This window comes from Aedes aegypti, chromosome 3 (assembly GCF_002204515.2).
Source record: "Aedes aegypti strain LVP_AGWG chromosome 3, AaegL5.0 Primary Assembly, whole genome shotgun sequence".
Lineage (NCBI taxonomy): Eukaryota > Metazoa > Arthropoda > Insecta > Diptera > Culicidae > Aedes > Aedes aegypti.
This window is the reverse complement of record NC_035109.1, coordinates 250,646,879-250,666,599: the sequence shown is the minus strand read 5'-3', so window position 1 is coordinate 250,666,599 and position 19,721 is coordinate 250,646,879.

Below are 19,721 nucleotides of genomic sequence, written 5' to 3'. Positions count from 1 at the left end.
ATACCATGAGGCGGTTGAAAATGTCCTGATTGGTTGCTACACTGTTAAAAAGAAAAGTATGCTTTATTATTTGAGAAGACATAAATATTTGAAAAGTTTACCGTGAGCATTTCCTTGATCGATTTTCGCGAAAACTTTTGATGTCCTTATTTCGACATTCTTGAGGTTCTTCAGATAATGTTCCGACTGGAACGATGCAAGTCTGACTATTTCAGCGCCATGAATCAGAACACGGTGAACACTGGATGGCATTTTGTACCAGTCGTAATGCTTTACATATAGCTGAGCAGATGTTTCTCACAACGATTGGTCAAATTCCTCCGACGATGAAGATTGGGAAGAAAATGATTTAAATGAGCTTTAATTATAACTCCAGCAGAAGAAAATATTAGAATTCGATGAATTTGTTGAACAAATATGAACTAAATTTGGATGAAGGAAACATCTCCGAAAATAAATCAATATTCTAACAAGAGTTAAAAAAGGTACTCCAATATTGAAACCAATTGCTTACTATTGTTTTGCAATACATATGAACCTCAAAAGCAATATAAAATTATTCAGAAGCATAATATGTCCATCATAATTGTTGAAAACTGCAATATTATGTTATAACATCAAGATCGTTAAACTTAAAAAACATTATTGATCCCATTGGATCCCGCTCTGGTTCATATATGTTTTGAAAGTGTGTAAGTTACTGAACAGTATAACGTCAAAATTAACTGCTACTACCTGCAACTTTGCAAGCTGTTAACCCTTAAAGGTGACGTATAAAAAAGAAGAAATAGTTCATAGCTCTTTCAAAATAAGAGATAGCGCTTTAGTCTCTTCAGCAAAAATGTGTATTTTTGAAGTTTCTACAACATTGTAGAACATTGTAAAAATTAAAAAAATCATATAAAAAAGATATTGTAAAAAAATCATTTTTAAGGGGGTTAACATCATTTTTACCATATAACTTAGTAAGTATGAGAGCTAGAATTTTTTCGTCTTCGACAAAGTTTCTTCAAATGACGTTACCTACAATACTTCCTTAGGTAGTTTTCAATTTTGAGAAAAAATAAAAAAGTTAATTTTTTTTTCTCAGTGTATACAATTGAAAACGATTTTTTTTTATTTCTATAATAAAGTACTTTTAAAAAGAAGAAACATTGCAGAAGACACCAAAACGCTAAAACCGATAGTTTTGGCGCAAACCCACATGTCCCACTTTTTTTGATCCCGTCCCTCTGTGCGGTCCCTACCTGGAACCATATGGATCCGTGAGTCGTAATTTTTCAAGTGGTTCCTCGAGAGCTTGTTACTGGTCGAACCGGCTCATTCAACTTCCACCCCGTCTTTGACTCTCCGGTTTCTGTGGAGCAGGGGTGTTCATCGTACGGCCCAAGGGCCTTAATTTTGTGTGGCTCGCAATAGGTTTGAATTATGTTCTCAAAGATGGCCCTTTGATCAGAGAGCAACCTTAAGTTAGATAATACCAAGGACAATATTTCATATCTACTTAATTTTTTTAATTAGTCAAAACCCTAAATTATTGTTTTAAACATTTCTTTCTATTTTGTATTTACATTACACATACTGTCTCTTGAAGTATGAATATTGGCAAAATGTGTACTACAAATAGATCAAATTGGGATCATCTTATGCCAAATCAGTCTCCAAAACATTATCAAAAATGTTTTCTCGATTGAGAATGCTTTCGGAATCCTGAGTAGCCTGATTTTTAATTAGACTAAACTGCACAAAATTGTTTCTGCGATCTGGCCCGTGCATCGAAAGATTGGGCATACCTGCTGTAAAGCTCATAAGTGCACTGATTCGGTGAATGATCATCATAAACGCAGCACAACAATCACAACAGCAGCGGTCTCAGTCAGCATAGCGGTCGGTCGACAAACGATGCGACTTCGTTGCATGCATAATCACATACCCACCTAACTATGTACACCGTCCCCGTTTCGCTCCTCGGTAGTACCGTTATGACTCGAAATCCGGACACTTAAGCACCACATTAACTTCAAACATAATTTTTACAATTAATGATAATTATTTCCATAATGTACTGTGTATTTTTACGTTGTTCAATGTTTATTTTTTGGCAAAGTGTAATAAAAATAGTGATTATTTATTCAAAAAACGATTAAATATGCGAAAACAAGAGATGTGTCTTGTTTCGAAATCCGGACACTCATATAAGGTTGATTCGAAATCCGGACACGTTTGCTTCGATTTCCGGACACTTCTTTTTGACGGAATTGTTGCATATTTTGTAAAAAATTAAACTCACCAACTATATATTTCAGGATTTTGAACAGTTCACTACACGTAATCACAAAAGTTTCGAGTCGTTAATAACTCTGCAGCTACCAGAAAGGTAAAAACAGTTATGGCAAAATTGCACTGCACTCTCCACTTCATGGAAACTATAAGATGCAATCCAACCGGCGCTAAAATGTGTGAGTATCGATACGCATTTCGTTCTTTTATTTTTGTTATTAATATCTTAATGTCTACAACGATACATTAACATCTATAACATACAATTGAAGTTAAAGAATAGTTTGGTGCATAAGTGTTACAAGAAAATTTAATTTTATGTTATGAAAAAATGCAAAAACTATCATAGTGTCCGGCTTTCGAAGCGTCCGGCAATTCGAAGCAAAACGGTAGGTATGATCGTTACGCGCCATCAGCGTCATTGTCGGTCTGAGAATTCCTGGATTTTGGCTAGCTAGGTACCACAAATTAAATACGCCCGGGGGATATGCAGGGCAGGGCCGGGAGAGAATTCACCGGGACATCTGGAGCACGTACGAATGCGTTTTTTCAGCTGCCTCTTACACAGATATGTTTATATAGCAACAGCTGCCAACCAAATAATGCGTTTTTTGAATTTTATCAACCTACAGAAAATTATCACCAATATATTAGAGGTAATAAATCTTATTATGTGGCAGGTATTCATTGTGCTCACCCAATAAATAAATTGTACAATCAAACCGGAAAAAACGGAGTTAGCGGAGTACATAAAGCTACCCCGTTTTACGGTAAACAAACGTGCGTATATTGTTTTTCAGACAACTTCACTACGTCGCAACTTAATCCTCAATAGTGCGCATCATGTACATGGCGAAGTGGTTTCATGCAATATAGCGATATGAGCTGCGACGTGCCAAAGTTGATCAAAAATCGCCTTTTACACGTTGGCTAGCCCATTTGTCAACGTGAAACAATTGTACAAAACATAAACAGAACATTTAACACATTTCCGTTTTGGAGAAACAGATCAATACTGAACAATGGCTTAATAATCATCCTTCAAAAATTCTATGCTCACTCAATCCGCTCAATTTTGGAGCATACGGTAGGTGTCAGTCGACCAACAACGGTAGCCCAACTCGCACGCTTGTAATGCCCGGTGGCTCCGACGAGTGCTTTTTGGGTGGCGCAGTTACATACTTGCACGTTGTCTTTTGTACACATTTATCGCTACCGGCTGATGTTGTGAGGTTGATAATTTAAAATAGAACCACGATACAACGGTGCCAGCGACAAAAAACGGTCAATGTTTTGTGTGCGCATCCTTCTTTGATGGATGGCAATGTACATACTTTACTAGAAACAGTTGTGTTCAGAATGGTGGCAATGAAAGCTGATTTCTCTTCAAAATATCCAACTATGCAAGTGGCAGGATGGACCTTAGTTCACAAAAATGCTTCGATCTCAGTCAACAGTCTTCCGAATCCATTTTTTTATAAAGTTGTTGACCCATCCCTCCATACCCCTCCCCGCTTTTGTTTGACTCGAACATCCTTGGCTTTTTAGTGTTTTTCTATAGCAATTTTACTAAGCATCATGAAAACAAAAATGTCATGCGATGTAGGTAGCGCAACCCCGGTGAGGTGGCCTATCGAAGACTCTTCACCAACCAAGAGAGGCAAAGGTAGAGCAAACGGATTGATTTTACGGAAACAGACCCGGCAACTAATAAAGGACAACGATTGGAAAGTAGGATCTTGGAACGTAAGAACTTTGAATGAACCCGTGCGTGTTGGGCTCCTGGCTCGTGAACTGCGGAATGTCGGCGTAAACGTGGCAGCTTTCCAGGAAATATGCTGGTCGAGAACCAGAGAACGTGAATTTCGAGCGCTGGACCCCATCGCCATTCAAGTACCACATCTACTACAGCAGTGGCGATATAGTAGAAAGTGGATTTGGCATAATAGTGATTGGGAAGCAGATGAAGCGAATTATTCGGTGGAAATCGGTAGGCAACCAAATCTGTGTGTTGAGAATGAAGGGCAAGTTCTTCAACTAAAGCCTATTCAGCATATATGCGCCAACGAACGATAAGCCCGATGACATGAAGGATGAATTCTATGAGAGCCTGGATAAGGCCTACGGAGAGCTCCCAAAACAAGATGTCAAGATAGTCATCGGCGACGCAAATGAGCAGATCGGGAAAGAAGATTTCTTCCGACCCGTCATTGGAACGGAAAGGCTCCATTCAATTACCAACGATAATGGCCTGCGGCTAGTAACCTTCGCTGCTACTAGAGGGATGGCAATCAGCAGTACCTACTTCACACGAAAGAATATCCGCAAACACACCTGGTGACACCCGAGTGGCGATGGCTGCTCCCAAATAGACCACGTGCTGGTTGATGGGCGACATTTCTCAAATATCATGGATGTCAGGACCTTCCGAGGCCCTTATATCGACTCGGATCATTATCTCGTTGTAGCTAAAATTTGAACGCGGTTTCACAAGTTTCAGAACAAACAGAACGCTGCGCTTCAATATAAAACGCTTCTCCACTGGAGTAGCTGCACAGTACCGCCAGCAGCTAGACGAGCAGTTGGGAAGAATCAACGTTGCTCGAGATGTCGACAGTATGTGGGACCCTATCCACGAAGCTGTGACAACAACGGCGCGGAAAGTGATTGGCACTGGTCAACGACGAAGACGAAACGACTGGTTCGATGAAGTGTGCCAGAGAGTGACAGACATGAAGTATGTCGCCAGAAGCCATATGCTTGTGGCCGGTACTCGACAGAACAGAGAGCGGTACAGGGTAGCGAGAGCCGAAAAAAAGCGAACTCACCGCAGAAAGAAGAAAGAAAAGGCAGCACGAAGCAAGTGTGGTAGCTGAAGCTAAAGAAAGCATGAACCGGAATGATAGGCGGAGATTCTATGCAACGGTCAATGGTGCGCGGCACAAAACTGTACTAGTGACCGCTAGTGCAATGATCGAGAAGGGAATTTTCTGACCGATAACACGGCGGTGGCTGCCAGGTGGAAGGAGAACTTTCAGCAATTATTGAACGGTGTAAATGGAAATGTAGCGAGGAACAGGATGAACATTAATGATGACGATCAAGCTGTGGACCCACCGACCATAGAAGAGTTAAAAAGGCAATCAGCGATCTGATGAACTGTAAGGCTGCTGGGAAGGACGAGATCCCGGTCGAGCTTCTCAAGCACGGAAGTGAGCAGCTTTATCAGTCGATCCACAGAGTACTTCTGAAGGTATGGGAGGAAGAATTGCCCACCGGCTGGTTGGATGGCCTCATAAGCCCTATATACAAGAAAGGGCACAGACTGGAGTGTGCCAATTACAGTGGAATTACCCAGCTGAATTCGGCGTACAAAATTTTGTCACGCATCTTGTTTAACAGACTGAGACCGCTCGAAGAGTCCTTCGTCGGCGAATACCAAACTGGTTTCATTAGGGCCGTTCGAAAACTGACCAGATGTTAGCTTGCGAATGATCCTAAATAGATTCCGGGAGAATAACTTGCAAACTCACCATCTGTTTATTGATTTCAAGGCGGCGTACGACTCAGTGAAAAGAAATGAGCTGTGGCAGATAATGACTGAACTTGGTTTTCCGGTGAAACTAATTAGGCTGATACGTGCTACGCTGAATGTTCCGAAATCAAGTGTTCGGATTGCAGACGAGGTGGCAACTTCGTTCATGACGTTGGTCGGGATGAAGCAGGGAGACGCACTTTCGAATTTACTGTTCAACATTGCACTCGAGGGTGCTATTAGGAGATCTGGCGAACAGAGAAATGACACTCTTATCACATGGTCGCACATGCTCCTTGGCTTTTCGGACGATAAAGACCTAATTGGAATCAATCGCAGGTCAGTGAAAGAGACCTTCGTGCCTCTGAAGAGGGAGACAGCGAGGATAGGCTACCAAAACGAAGTGCATGGTTGCAGGTAGAGATAGAGTCAGGCTTGGTGGTGTAGGAGCTAAGAAAGTGTTTGATAGAGATGTTTTTGAAGTTGATGAAGAATTTGTTTACCTTGGAACACTTGTGACATGTGACAACGACGTTTCCCGCGAAGTGAAAAGACATGTTGCGGCTGCGAATACGGTCTTTTACGGACTATGTAACCAGCTAAGATCCCGCAGCTTACAAACGGAAACAAAATTCGCCCTGTTTAAAACATTGATTCTTCCGAGGGCTCTCTGCGGGCATGAAGCGTGGACGTTGAAAGAGGCAGACCGGAAAGCTTTCGGTGTTTTCGAGCGTAAAGTGCTGCAGACAATACTCTGTGGGAAACTCGAAAATCACGAGTTGTATCAAGTGTACAAAGATGCGAATATTATTAAGCGTGTAAAATACAGCAGACTTCAGTGGGCTGGTCTTAGCGCGAATGTCTAAAGAAAGAATTGCGAAAATAATATTCAGCAGGTAACCAGGTAGAGGTCGGCGGCTTCCGGGAAGACCAGGAATACGCTGGCTGTACGCTGTGGAAGAGGACTTGGCGATCCTGAACGTTCAGGGCAACTGGAGAAGTTTCGCCCAAGACCGACGAAGATGGAGATCTACAATACGCCCGGCAATGGTGTGACGCTACGCTGTAGCCATCAAGGTAAGGTAGGAGTTCCGTGATTGACAAGTCACGTACAAAAAATCTTAATCGTGAGTTATGAGAATTTCCCAACACTGGGTGCATGTTACATTGAGGGTGCATACCTCCATTGAGAGGAAGAATATAACTCAGCTCAGCATGGCAGTGTGATAGAAACTAGTTAACTATCCAGTTAAACAAATCAATTCTCTACAACTTGCATCATGTATAGAATGAGGGATTTAATTGCAGCAATGAACATTGACACAGGTTATCATGATTTTTAATCAAAACGTTTCTTTCTATTATTTCAATATCATTGGGGAATTCCATGGCGCCATCAAGCAATTTTTGCGTAAATTGTTTTGCGCATTATAATTTGACCTTAGGGCAATTATACATGAACGACTATGAGAGCCTCTGTTACAGAACTCATTAAACAAAACGTTTTTGAAGCCTTATAAGTTGGTTCATCGTTGCAATGATTAACATTACCACAATTTTGTTGATGTTGTCATTGCAAGTGTTTGCGAACGTTGACTCAATTCTACATATTAAAATTTTGCACCAAATCGAAAAACTGATTATTGAAACTGCTAATGAGCAAAGCGGGAAATTTGAATGCATATTTATAAACCTTAGTTCTGAAGGCGATGAATGGACCAACAACCTCGTCTTGTCACCCGAGCTACGCCAACTTGCAAGATATATCCTACGGTTACCGCACATTGTAAACTACAACGATTATCCTCGAAAACCATCTATGGTAGTGATGCATGTTGCCAATGAAAATGAAGCCAATTATCCTGAAGTAATGAATCAAGTTAGGCAATTCTTTGTTATGCTCGATTGTAATACACGCGTATTGGTACTGGTTAATAACACTGCAAGCGAAAGTTTTCAAAACATTAAAGCACATCTAATCCGTCTACAATACGACAAGGTCGCCTATGTTGTAATGGACAAAGAAAATATAGTTCGATATGATTTCACTGGAATGAACCGTATGACGTCAAACATTGTTCCTGAAGTTCAGCTATTTCAAAGTATGTTGTATAACTCAAGCAGGCGACCTATCAAAATTACTTCTTTATATAGTCCGTGGGAAGTAGTAGCAATGTGGATTCTGGAAACATGCAACTATTTGCGGACAACCTATATTTTTGAAAAAATGTGTGCCAATGATATGATACCAGCTGAATGTCTTCGATATTTGTACAATGGCAATCATGTTGATATGTTGGCAGACAGATTAAGGGGACTGAACAACATTCCACAAAACTTTCACGTTATCAACGATGTTCAACCACTTTCCCATGTGATCATAGTTCCACAGGGAAGACAATATACAGTTATTGAGATATTCACAAAACCATTCACTTGGAAATCTTGGACTACTATTATGATACTTCTTTTTCTGGTTGAAGCAATCAGTGCAATCGTTCCTACTTCCATTAGAAACGATCCAATACTGCTGTCAGTTTGTGGTCTGGAAAGGTATAATTTACATCGAGCTTCAATTGGAGAAAAATTAATAATGCTGTTTTTGATATTATTCTTTTTTGTTGTGCTCAACGCTTATGAAACAAAAATCATATCATTTATGATAAATAAACCATCAATAGGGCAAATCAGAACTCTTCAAGAGTTAAGAACATCTGGTATAAAGGTTAAAGCTGACATGAGAGGAAACCCAGATATTGTCAATGATACACTAATTGGTTCACTCTTGATACAGGATAACACAAAGCCTTTTACTTCAAAACTCGACGGTGAGAATGCCTATTTGATGAACTCCATGTTGGCATCGTTTGCAATATCACTGTGGTCCAATTATGACTTCAAGCTGCTTCGACCAAAATATGTAGTTATCGATGAACGTAAAGCTACTGCAGTTCACATGTACTGGTTTGATCCGAGAAGCCCATATTCGGAGATATTCCAATATACTTTGAAGGTATTTTTCGAAAGCGGCTTGTTGTCAAAATGGGACGAGGACTACTATCAAAAATTTCATACTGCAGACCGAGCTAAAAATCGGCACCTCATGGAAGCATATTTTAATAGATCTGAACTGGTAGCATTTAGCGATTTAACATGGATATGGATAGCTTGGTCAGTTAGTTTGACGTTTAGCTTGTTGACGCTTGTAGCTGAACTGTTAGTGGTAGCTTCTAAGCGTAGTCGTATAGATAGCATGGATCGTAATCCATAAATTACAATAATGAATTGAAGCCACTGTCAGGGTGAAGTCAGGTAGTAATTATCAAAACAATGAATATTGGATTAATTGCTTATAAAAAGATTTTTTTTTTCCTTACACTGCATCTACATCTCCAAGATAAAATTGAAATCCGAAAAACCCTAAATTTTCAATGAAAATGATCTGATTATTAAACTAGCCAAAACAGCCACTATGCAAAGAAAAAATAGCATCACCGTAGTTGTGTCAAACAGAACAATGTTAGATGCGGTTGTGCTACTTTTCCCCGAATGCCAGTTCCCCGAATAAACCATATCCCTGAATAGCTCATTTCCCCGAAAAGTTTTTGGCAGTCATAATTACCACATAATTACATTTCAGGGTGATGAACGTATTGTTCGTCTCATATGCACCCTTCTTTATTTGATCGGTGGTTCTTACAAATTTTATCGTTCTCAGCATTTTTGGTAAAATGTGTATAGTCGGCATAACCAAACACCTCCTTCTTTTGATTGCTCATCGTTCTTTCTAGGCTGGATAGTGCACTGAAAACTATTTTCCACAACAATTTGTGAATAATAAGTAGCACGCAATTTGGAAATCGACGGAAAATTGTGGCAGGCATTGAAAATTACAAGCCAACAGTAATAACAATTCTGATCATCGGTCAATCAGTCATGGCCTTTCCAACTAAATTTAAGTTTATTTCGCTAGAAATTTACATGAATCTGCCACAAAGTACCTAAACCTATCCTCGCTCAAAAATCAGATGATTGAGAAGACGCTCCACATTGTTGACTGCTCTTTCAATCACTTTTCGATGAAACCGCCAACCGTTGAAGCAAATTTGTGATACACTCGCTGAAGAGCGTGAGTTCGCTTCCTGGATACGTTTTTTTAGATTGGGAGCTATTTATAGCTAATTTTCAAACCAGCAGCAATGTAATTATCGCACATAAATATCCATCGTATATGATGGATGCCTTTTGTTACATTCGATCCGTCATAATTTTACAGGTACTGTATAGCACTTATTTGAATTGCACCTATTTCGGAGAAAAGAATCATTTGAGGAAAAGAGTCATTCTGGGAAAAGGGTCATTCGGAGAACTGGCGTCCGGCGAACCCACATTCGGGGAAAAGTTGCACAATCGTTAGATGCAGTATATGGTAGCGACGCTGTTTGAATGCGGTGACTGTCCAGCATTCTAAAACTATTTTAACTTGTATTAATTTAGTTCAAAGTCACTGAAAAATTGATTAAGTTTCAGCCGTTCAGTTGTTATGAGCTTTTAGGTACCGTAAAACGGGGTAACTTTGATAGTTTTTTCGAAGAAAACTTGAATATTTTTGCATGCTGTTTCAAAGATTTACAATTTATATTTTTAAAACAAGTACTGGCATCCTAGCTATCGATTACAGTCGATAAATTGGGAAAAGATTCATTTTGAATGGATATATAATTTTTCATGTAATCGAAAGTTGGTTTTCTGTTTTGGGGTAACTTTGATAATGGAGTATGATTCGAACAAAATTGAATGAATAAGGAACATTTGTAGGGTATTGCATACCTCTAGGCGTTTAACGTTATATGGAAATTTCTGACTTAGATTACAAAAATGGTCCCAGTTTGTGAATATGCTTTTCGCTAAGAGATTTGAGACCGTATTCAAGTTCTATGATAACTAGGCTATCAAAGATAAGTGGCCAACTATTCAAAACTACATCAAATAGTGATCGTAGAACAGATTGTTTGTAAGCGTTTTGAAAATGCTAAAATTGTGTAATTTTTTCAAATTCCTATAAAAAGCCTAAAATGTTCTTGATTAAAATGAAAACCGCTCTTACATGAAGTGTCATACTAATATTATTTAGTTTTGCATTCGATTTGCTTAACTGATTAACAGAAATTATGATATTTCATTTAGTATGGTGGGTTACGCACTATCAAAGTTACCCGCATTATCAAAGTTACCCGCATTATCAAAGTTACCCCGTTTTACGGTACCGTAAAACGGTATAACTTTGATAGTTTTTTCAAAGAAAACTTGAATATTTATGCATGCTGTTTCCAATAATTATAATTTATATTTTTAAAACAAGAACTGGCATCCTTGCTATCGATTACAGTCGATAGATTGCCATAAGATTTATTTTGAATGGATATATAATTTTTCATATAATCGACAGTTGGTTTTCTGTTTTGGGGTACCGTAAAATCGGGTGTAATTGATCAGAAGGGTGAAATTAATCATCGTATCACATGATTTTATTTATTCGTAATAGAGCACAAATATCAATGTAAGCTGCAGTAAATGAACGTTGTTTGTTGTAACTATTGTCGAATTGTGTGTTGTGAAGTTTTTTGCGTCAAAGAATGTTTATTACTATGAAAAAAATGTAAAATTCCAAAATCATGCACGGTGCTGTATTGACAAACATTCATGAACTTCTATTTGTAAGTAAGGATTTGAACATGGTATAAACCTGAAAGTTTGTGAGGATGCTTGAGATATATCTCCACACCAGATTTCATCACCAAAACTCGTACCATATGGTTGAAATAATTGAATTTCTGTTAGATATCATTGAATTCCTTAGGAAATTACATACATTTAGGCGTTTTCCGCGTATTTCTTGAAATTTAACTATGCGTTATTTATATAAATATTGCATTGTTAAGAATTTGAGAGGCATATTCGGATTGAGGGAGCTCAAATTTATCATGTAGAGTTGTTTTGAAAACTAACAACAATAGCATTGACAAGTGATCAATTTCACCCCGAAATGAGATACTCTGATTTTTTATTTTAGAGATATTTGTTAACACTAAAATGACATTTGTTAGAAAATTTATATACATTAGTCGATGAGGCACACCTTCGTACTAGAGTGTCCATCCCGGGACATCTCGGGACAAGAAATCCCGGGATTTGACAAATTTCGGGATTTCCCGTTTCCCGGGAAATTTGTTCTGACATCCCGGGAATCCCGGGATTCCCGAAATTAACGTAGAAGTGAATGAAAAACACTTAATTTCAGTGAAAAACAATGACGATCTTCCTTACTATCAAACCATATTTGATAAAATAGAAAAGCATAATGGAAAAAAGAATAAACTAGTAATTACTTTCATGAAACGGCCAATTTATCAAGTAAGAAACATATATTTTCATTTGTCTAGTTGATTTTAATGCTTTTCTCTTTAACATGTGCCGTTTTTATAAGCCTAGATTTAGAAAGCAAATTTGATAGTGTTTAACATTGAATGTTGACCGTTTCACAAGGTGATGGTTAATCACAGAGAATATGATTGAAAGGTAATCTTTGACTTGTTTACTTTGAATTACACGCTTATAATTTGTGAATATCTGGCAGATTTTATTATGATTTATCTTTCGACAAATTGAACTCTTAAATTTGAAATTTCGGGTTATCTAGTTGTGTAGCATTAAGGGAACGAATTGTCAGTTTTTAAGCATGATATTCTACAATACCTTCAATGATATTTAATCGTTTCTTTTGTTCTAAAATGTTGATTGTCTAAAACATGCTTTAATATTATGACTTAGTTTTTTAGCCATACTTCCATTCATAAGTGTTATAGAGAATTTGAAAAAAAAACCCGTAATCAGTCAAGCTAAGTTTTGGTTTTTACCTTAGTTACTTCATCAGAATAAGAAAGTTATATGTGAAATGTTATTTGATATAATCAGCATATTATCTTAGAAAGTTACATTATCTGCTCATTTCATTATAAAAGAAACATCGTGTTGTTGAATTTGTACTTCCATTTTAACCAAAATACAAGTTTTATTGTAATTTAAGAAATCCCGGGATCCCGGGATTTCCCGGGACAAGCTGAGATTTTTGTCCCGAATCCCGGGACAAGCAAAAAGGCCGGGAAATGGACACTCTACTTCGTACTTGTTTTCCTGCATTTAGTTGTTTGGCATTGTTTACATTATAGAAAACAGACTAGAAAAACCGTGAAAAATGATCAATTTCACCCGAAATTACGGTAACTTTGATAATGGAGCATAATTCAAACAAAATGGAATGAATAAGGAACATTTGTAGGGTATTGCATACCTCTAGGCGTTTAACGTTATATGGAAATTTCTGACTTAGATTACAAAAATGGTCCCAGTTTGTGAAAATGCTTTTCGCTAAGAGATTTGAGACCGTATTCAAGTTCTATGATAACTAGGCTGTCAAAGATAAGTGGCCAACTAGTCAAAACTACATCAAATAGTGATCGTAGAACAGATTGTTTGTAAGCGTTTCAAAATTGCTAAAATTGTGTCAGTTTTCAATATTCGTATAAAAAGCCTCAAATGTTCTTGATTCAAATGAAAATCGCTTTTACATGAAGAGTCATACTAATATTCTTTAGTTTTACATTCGTTTTGCTTAACTGATTAACAGAAGTTATGGTAATTCGTTTAGCATGTGGTGAGTTGCGCACTATCAAAGTTACCCGGATTATCAAAGATACCCCGTTTTACGGTACTTTTATTTCTGATGTTCTAGAATGAAAAGGTACTTTTATTTCTGATGTTCTAGAATGAACTAACGTCATACAACTGCGGATCAGTTACGTAGTAGTATTTGTATTAGCACTGTGAGTTTAACTGTGTTTTGTAAAATTAATTAACTCATTACGCGTGGTAAAGATGGACAAATTATGGGTGAAATTATGAAAAAAATCCTCCCACCCGAGCACGTGGATTTTTTTCATAATTTCACCCATAATTTGTCCATCTTTACCACGCGTAATGAGTTAATTAATTTAATAACCATGCGGATTGGATTACCGAACAGCTCAATATAAGTGTCAATTTGTGTTTTGTAGTTTTATACTTCAAAGTAGAATTATGTTTTCATATGTTTAGGCATCTGAAGAGTTTAATAAGAGAAATAACTGTGGGTTGATTGTATAACAAAGCTAACAGATAAGAACAATTTTTTGCTTTCTTCTGTTTCTTTCTTTTTTTTAAGAAGATAGTCAAACATTCAAAACTATTGAGACTTCTTCGACAGCTGATGATGAAGAATTTGAGGCATCAAATATTTTTGTTGACTCAGCATTTAGGCAAGTTCTTCAAACTTTAGAGCATATAAGTTCTGGTGAAACGATTCTTGGTTTTTGAAGATAACGGAGAAAAAACATAACTAAATGTTTGTATAAGCTAATCTGTCCCATAAGGCATTTCAACTCAATAATCACGTTTTCTCTTTCAAACTGGATTTTCTGGAATATCAAAACAATAATATTGGAAAAGTTTTGTTTCCAAGGACTGTTGAGGGCTTTCCTTAGCCGAGAAGTTAGAGTCCACAGCTACAAAGCAAAGCCATGCTGAAGGTGTCTGTTTTTTTGGGTTCGATTCCTAGTCGGTCTAGGATCTTTTCGTAATGGAAATTTCCATGACTTCCCTGGGCATAAAGTATCATCGTACCTGCCACACGATATACGAATGCAAAAATGGCAACTTTGGCAAATAAAGCTCTTAGTTGCGAGAACCGCAACCCCTTCTTGTGTTGATGTTCTTCGAACAGGCTGAAATTTTCAGGGATTGTTCTACTATATAAAAGAAGATGTTTTGCAAAATTTTAGATTTTTATATTAGGGGGAAGTGGGACAAAATGACCCCCAATGATTTCATGTCACTAAACAAGCACAATCACAAAAACTGATATATACTTTAGTAAAACTGCGCGGATTACGTTGAAATTTGGCTTGATTACTCTACGTTATATATATTTTGTGATAAGCATGGTATATGAATTTTAAAAGTACTTCAAATGGAAAAAAAACAAGTTTTTCATAAAATAAAATAGTGATTTTCAAATCGATTTTTCTCTTAACAACCGAACTAGGTCAAAAAACTAAATATGACGCTTTGTAGGGCAACTCATGGGCTTTCATTTGAGGTGTAATCCAGATGTGCCGTTTCAAAAATTAAAAAACAATAATTTTTTCTTCGGCGTAGTGTTTGAAATTGAGCCATTTTGCGAGTACCGCAACCGCCTTGTCTTGTATTGATGTTCTCCGATCGAGCTGAAATTTACAGGAGTTGTTTTCCAATATAAAAGAATAATTCCGCAAAATTTCAGATTTTTATATTAGGGAGAGACGGAGATGAACCAGCCTAGGGCTGAAAATCTCCTTAATAAAGCTATAATAATAATAATTAGGGAGAAGTGGTACAAAATAACCACTAATAAAATTCAAAATTCCATTCAAGATATAAACAGTACAGTGTCTCATAGCAGCCATATATGCAGTCAGTCTAAACTAAGCTAACCTCAATTATTTACTGCTTTTGATTCACCACGGTACACCGCGAATGAAAGCTCTTGAGTTGCCCTACAAAACTTCAACCTAGTTCGGTTGACCAAAACTAAGTCGATTTGAAAAAAAAAACTAATATTAAAAAATAACTGGTTTTTCTCGATTTGAAACATTTTTTTATCCAAATGGTAATTTTAAAGTTCATATAACGTCAAGTAAACATGCCAAAGTTCACATAAAATCGTGCATTTTTACTATCGCTATTATAGCAGTTTAATTATTTTTGTATTTTTTTATATGTATTAAATCATTAGTGGTTATTTTATACCACTTCCCCCTAATATAAAATTCTGAAATTTAGGGAAATATCTTCTTTTATGTAGGAAAACAACTCCTGTAAATTTCAGCTCGATCGGAGAACATCGATACAACCTCTCTAGACAAGGCGGTTGCGGTACTCGCTATATGACTCAAGTTCAAACACTACCCAGAAGAAAAAAATCGAAAATTTTTGAAACGGCATATCTGGATTACACCTCAAATAAAAGCCCATGAGTTACCCTACAAAACGTCATATTTAGTTTTTTTACCTAGTTCGGTTGGTAAGAAAAAAATCGATTTGAAAATCACTAAATTTTTTATGAAAAACTCATTTTTTTCGATTTGAAGTTCTTTCAAAATCCATATACCATTCTTCTTCTTTCTGGCGTTACGTCCCAACTAGGACAAAGCCTGCTTCTCAGATTAGTGTTCTTATGAGCACTTCCACAGTTATTAACTGAGAGCTTTCTTTGCCAATTGACCATTTTTGCATGTTTATATCGTGTGGCAGGTACAAAGATACTCTATGCCCTGGGATGTCGAGAAAATTTCCAACCCGAAAAGATCCTCGACCGGTGGGATTCGAACCCACGACCCTCAGCTTGGTCTTACTGAATAGCTGCGCGTTTACCGCTACGGCTATCTGGGCTACGACTATTCGCCTCATTATTAATATTAAAATATGCCATAGACTTTTGAAATTGGTCAAAAAATGGCAGAGCTATTAACAAAACTAATTCGCACTCGTCGTAGGTGAACCATCCTTTTGCACGATACATTCATTCAAAATCGATAAGGTACCTCGGGGTAAGTGGGACATAAAAAAAAAAGATAGTTCAAACAGATTGTTCAATATAATTTAAAAATGTTAATATTTTCAAAATCCAACAACACGGTCACATTTTGGCAATACATATGCTGGTGCGTGCATGAATTTGATCGAATAATTTCGAAATTGTGAAAGTCTTAGAAGAAAGATGGACAATGAGCCATTAGCCATTAGACCTCGCTAAACGGGGCGAGTGGGACACATCCAGTTTCAACGTTAAACCACATCAGTAAGTCAACCGTTGCTATAATAGGATTGATAAATCATAGATTTTCAATTTTGAGTACATATTTGATGTCCATAAGGGATCAACCATAAAATACGTTAAAACGTTACGTACGGAAGAAAGCGCAAATGTAAGGTTATGTCACATCGCATTCAATTGTATCTGAAAATTCCTCACTAAAAACGTAAAGAGGTATAAAACATGTTCAAAATATATCATTTATTAATTATCAATCGAAATGCAGCACGAAAACTTTCAATAATTGACGAATTTTTAAATACTTTACTATTATTTGTAATTACTGTTATGCATGCCGGAAAACCACTTAATGGGATAAAACTGTTTTACGCAACTACTGAATTTAATTTGAAATATCAAATAAAGTTCAATAAAATAGTATAACAAATCGTTCACATAATGTATTTTAAATTTTATCTCTGTCTTCGTTCAATTTTAAATTAATATTTCAAAAATAAAAAAATAAATAAAAATATTTAGAATAATTAGTCATTTTGTCTCCCTATTCAACAGTTATGTAATATAAGTTTTTTTTTAATACAAATCATTCATTTGAATATTTTAGTGCCACTCTTGCAAGAAATGCTCAAGAAAACCATTTTTCTTTGATTGCAGTACACAGTTGTAAAGAAATGTCAATTCAAATGGGACTTACTGTAGAAAATTTCTTGAACATTTCTTTCCGCAGTAAAAAAAATCCTCTGGGGATTCTTCCAAGAGTTTCTCTTGAAATCCCTACAAAGATTCTTCCATAAATTCCTGCAGGAATTTTATCAGGAATTTTCCGAATAATTTCGCCACGAATTTCTTCCATGCATTCTCCCAGAGTTACCACCAGGAAATTCTGTACATGAGTTACTCAAAGATTTCTCCACATAATTCTTCAGGGATTTCGCCATGAAATTCTCTATGGATTCCTCAGGAATTTCTCAAGCGATTCGTTCGTGGCCTCTAAAAACCCTCAAGGGTTTCCTCCAGGAGTTTCCCTTAAAAATTCTCCAGAGATTCTCCCATGAACTCCTGCAGTAATTTCATCAGAAATTATCATCAGAATTTCTCCAGGGAATACATTGAGAAAATCTTTACAAAAAATCCTCCAGAAAAACCTCTACATAAATTTCTTTTGGGAAATCTCTTCATGGATTCCTCCAATGAAGGTACCACCAGAAATTTCTCCATGTATTCCTACAAGGATTATTCCAGGGATTTCTCCAGAAATATCCACAGTGGTGGGGTATATCTACGCATTTCACCAATAAAATCTTTTCTGCTATTCTTTCTGGCATACCTCCAAGGATTTTTCAGCTATTCAAGAGATGCCTTCAGGTGTACTACAACGAATTCCTAAAGGGATTCTTCCAGAATTTCCTCGTGGAATTGTCCCAGAATTACCACCAGGAAATCAATGTCTTCAGATATCTCTTCAGAGATTTGTCCAGATACACTAAGGTTTTTTTTTACACGGTCCCCCGTGCCGTGCAAAAAAATTCCGTGCAAAAAAAACCGTGCTAATTCTGGAATTTGTGTTAAAATAAACCGTGGTAATTCTAGAATCCATGGAAAAAGTACCGTGTTAATTCTGAAATCCGTGTGAATAGGAAAAAAAAGCCGTGTTAATTCCGAAATCCGTGTAAATAAGAAAAAAACCGTGTTATTTCCGAATTTTGCGCAAAAAAGTACCGTGTTAATTCCGAAAGGCGTGTAAAAAAAGCCGTGTAAAAATAAAGCGTGCAAAAAAAAAACCGTGTAAAAAAAGACTTTAGTGTAATTCTACAGGGATTTTTCAGGGATTTCATCAAGAATTCCTTCAGGTGTTCAACAACTCACGATTTCCTCAAGGGGTTCCTAAAAAGGAATTATCCCAGAGTTATCACCAGGAAAATCATTACATGATTTACTCATTCAGTGTGCATTAGGGTGGTTCAAAATTTAAAAATGTTTGAAGATTAAATCTCCCATATGCTTCATACCATCCTTGCCATAAAAATAGTATTCTGTGGAATTTTCAGCTTTCTATGTGGTGATTTAAAGGTGGCCCAAAGACAATGTAGGTTTATATGGAAATTACAATGGAGAAATTTGGAGATATGTTCCAAACACGCTAGTACTGTAGTGTAAGTACAAACTTTTTATCACATAGTAGAAACTTATTCTTTATGCCATAATAAAGAAATTTGCTGAAGAGAAAAATTCAATCCGACGGATAGCAGAGGAGATATTCATGAGATTGTTTGCAATTATTTAGCTTAATATGGGATTTTAGCCCTGCAAACATGTACAAAAATCCCAAACAAAATTAGCTCAAAAGGGATTTGTTTCTTCTGCAACATCCTTTATTAAGTTTTGATGAATGAGTTTTTAATATGGGATGATAAGTTTCTACTTACATTACAGTACAAGAGTGTTTGGAACATTTCTCAACATTTCTCCATAGTAATTTCCATATACACCTACATTGTCTTTGGGTCACCTTTAAATCACCACCTAGAAAGCTGAAAATTTTACAGAACCATATTTTTATGATAAGGATGGTTAGAAGCATATGGGAGATTGGATTTTCAAACATTTTTTAAATTTGAATCGCCCTAGTGTGCATCGTACCTTCGTGCTGTGCGTACATGAACTCTCTCTACTCATGAAAGTTTTTTAAAAACTACCTAAAGCAATAAAACAGTACTCTTCAGTGCTAAATTAAAAACGGTACTTTTCAGTGCTACTAAAACAGTACTTTTCAGTACTATTTTTTCTACTATTGATCCCTTTACGATCCTTGTTTGGACCCGTACATTCGATTTTTCGTTGGACCCGTTGGCGAAAGCTAGCGGTGGTAATCCTTCTTGGACACCGTCTTGGAAAAAAACCTCTCCTTCGTTTATTCACTAAACATGGCTGCAACAACAAACAAAAGGAAGGGTTAATCTCTAAATTCACAACTTCCTTCCAAAAAAAAGTGGGATT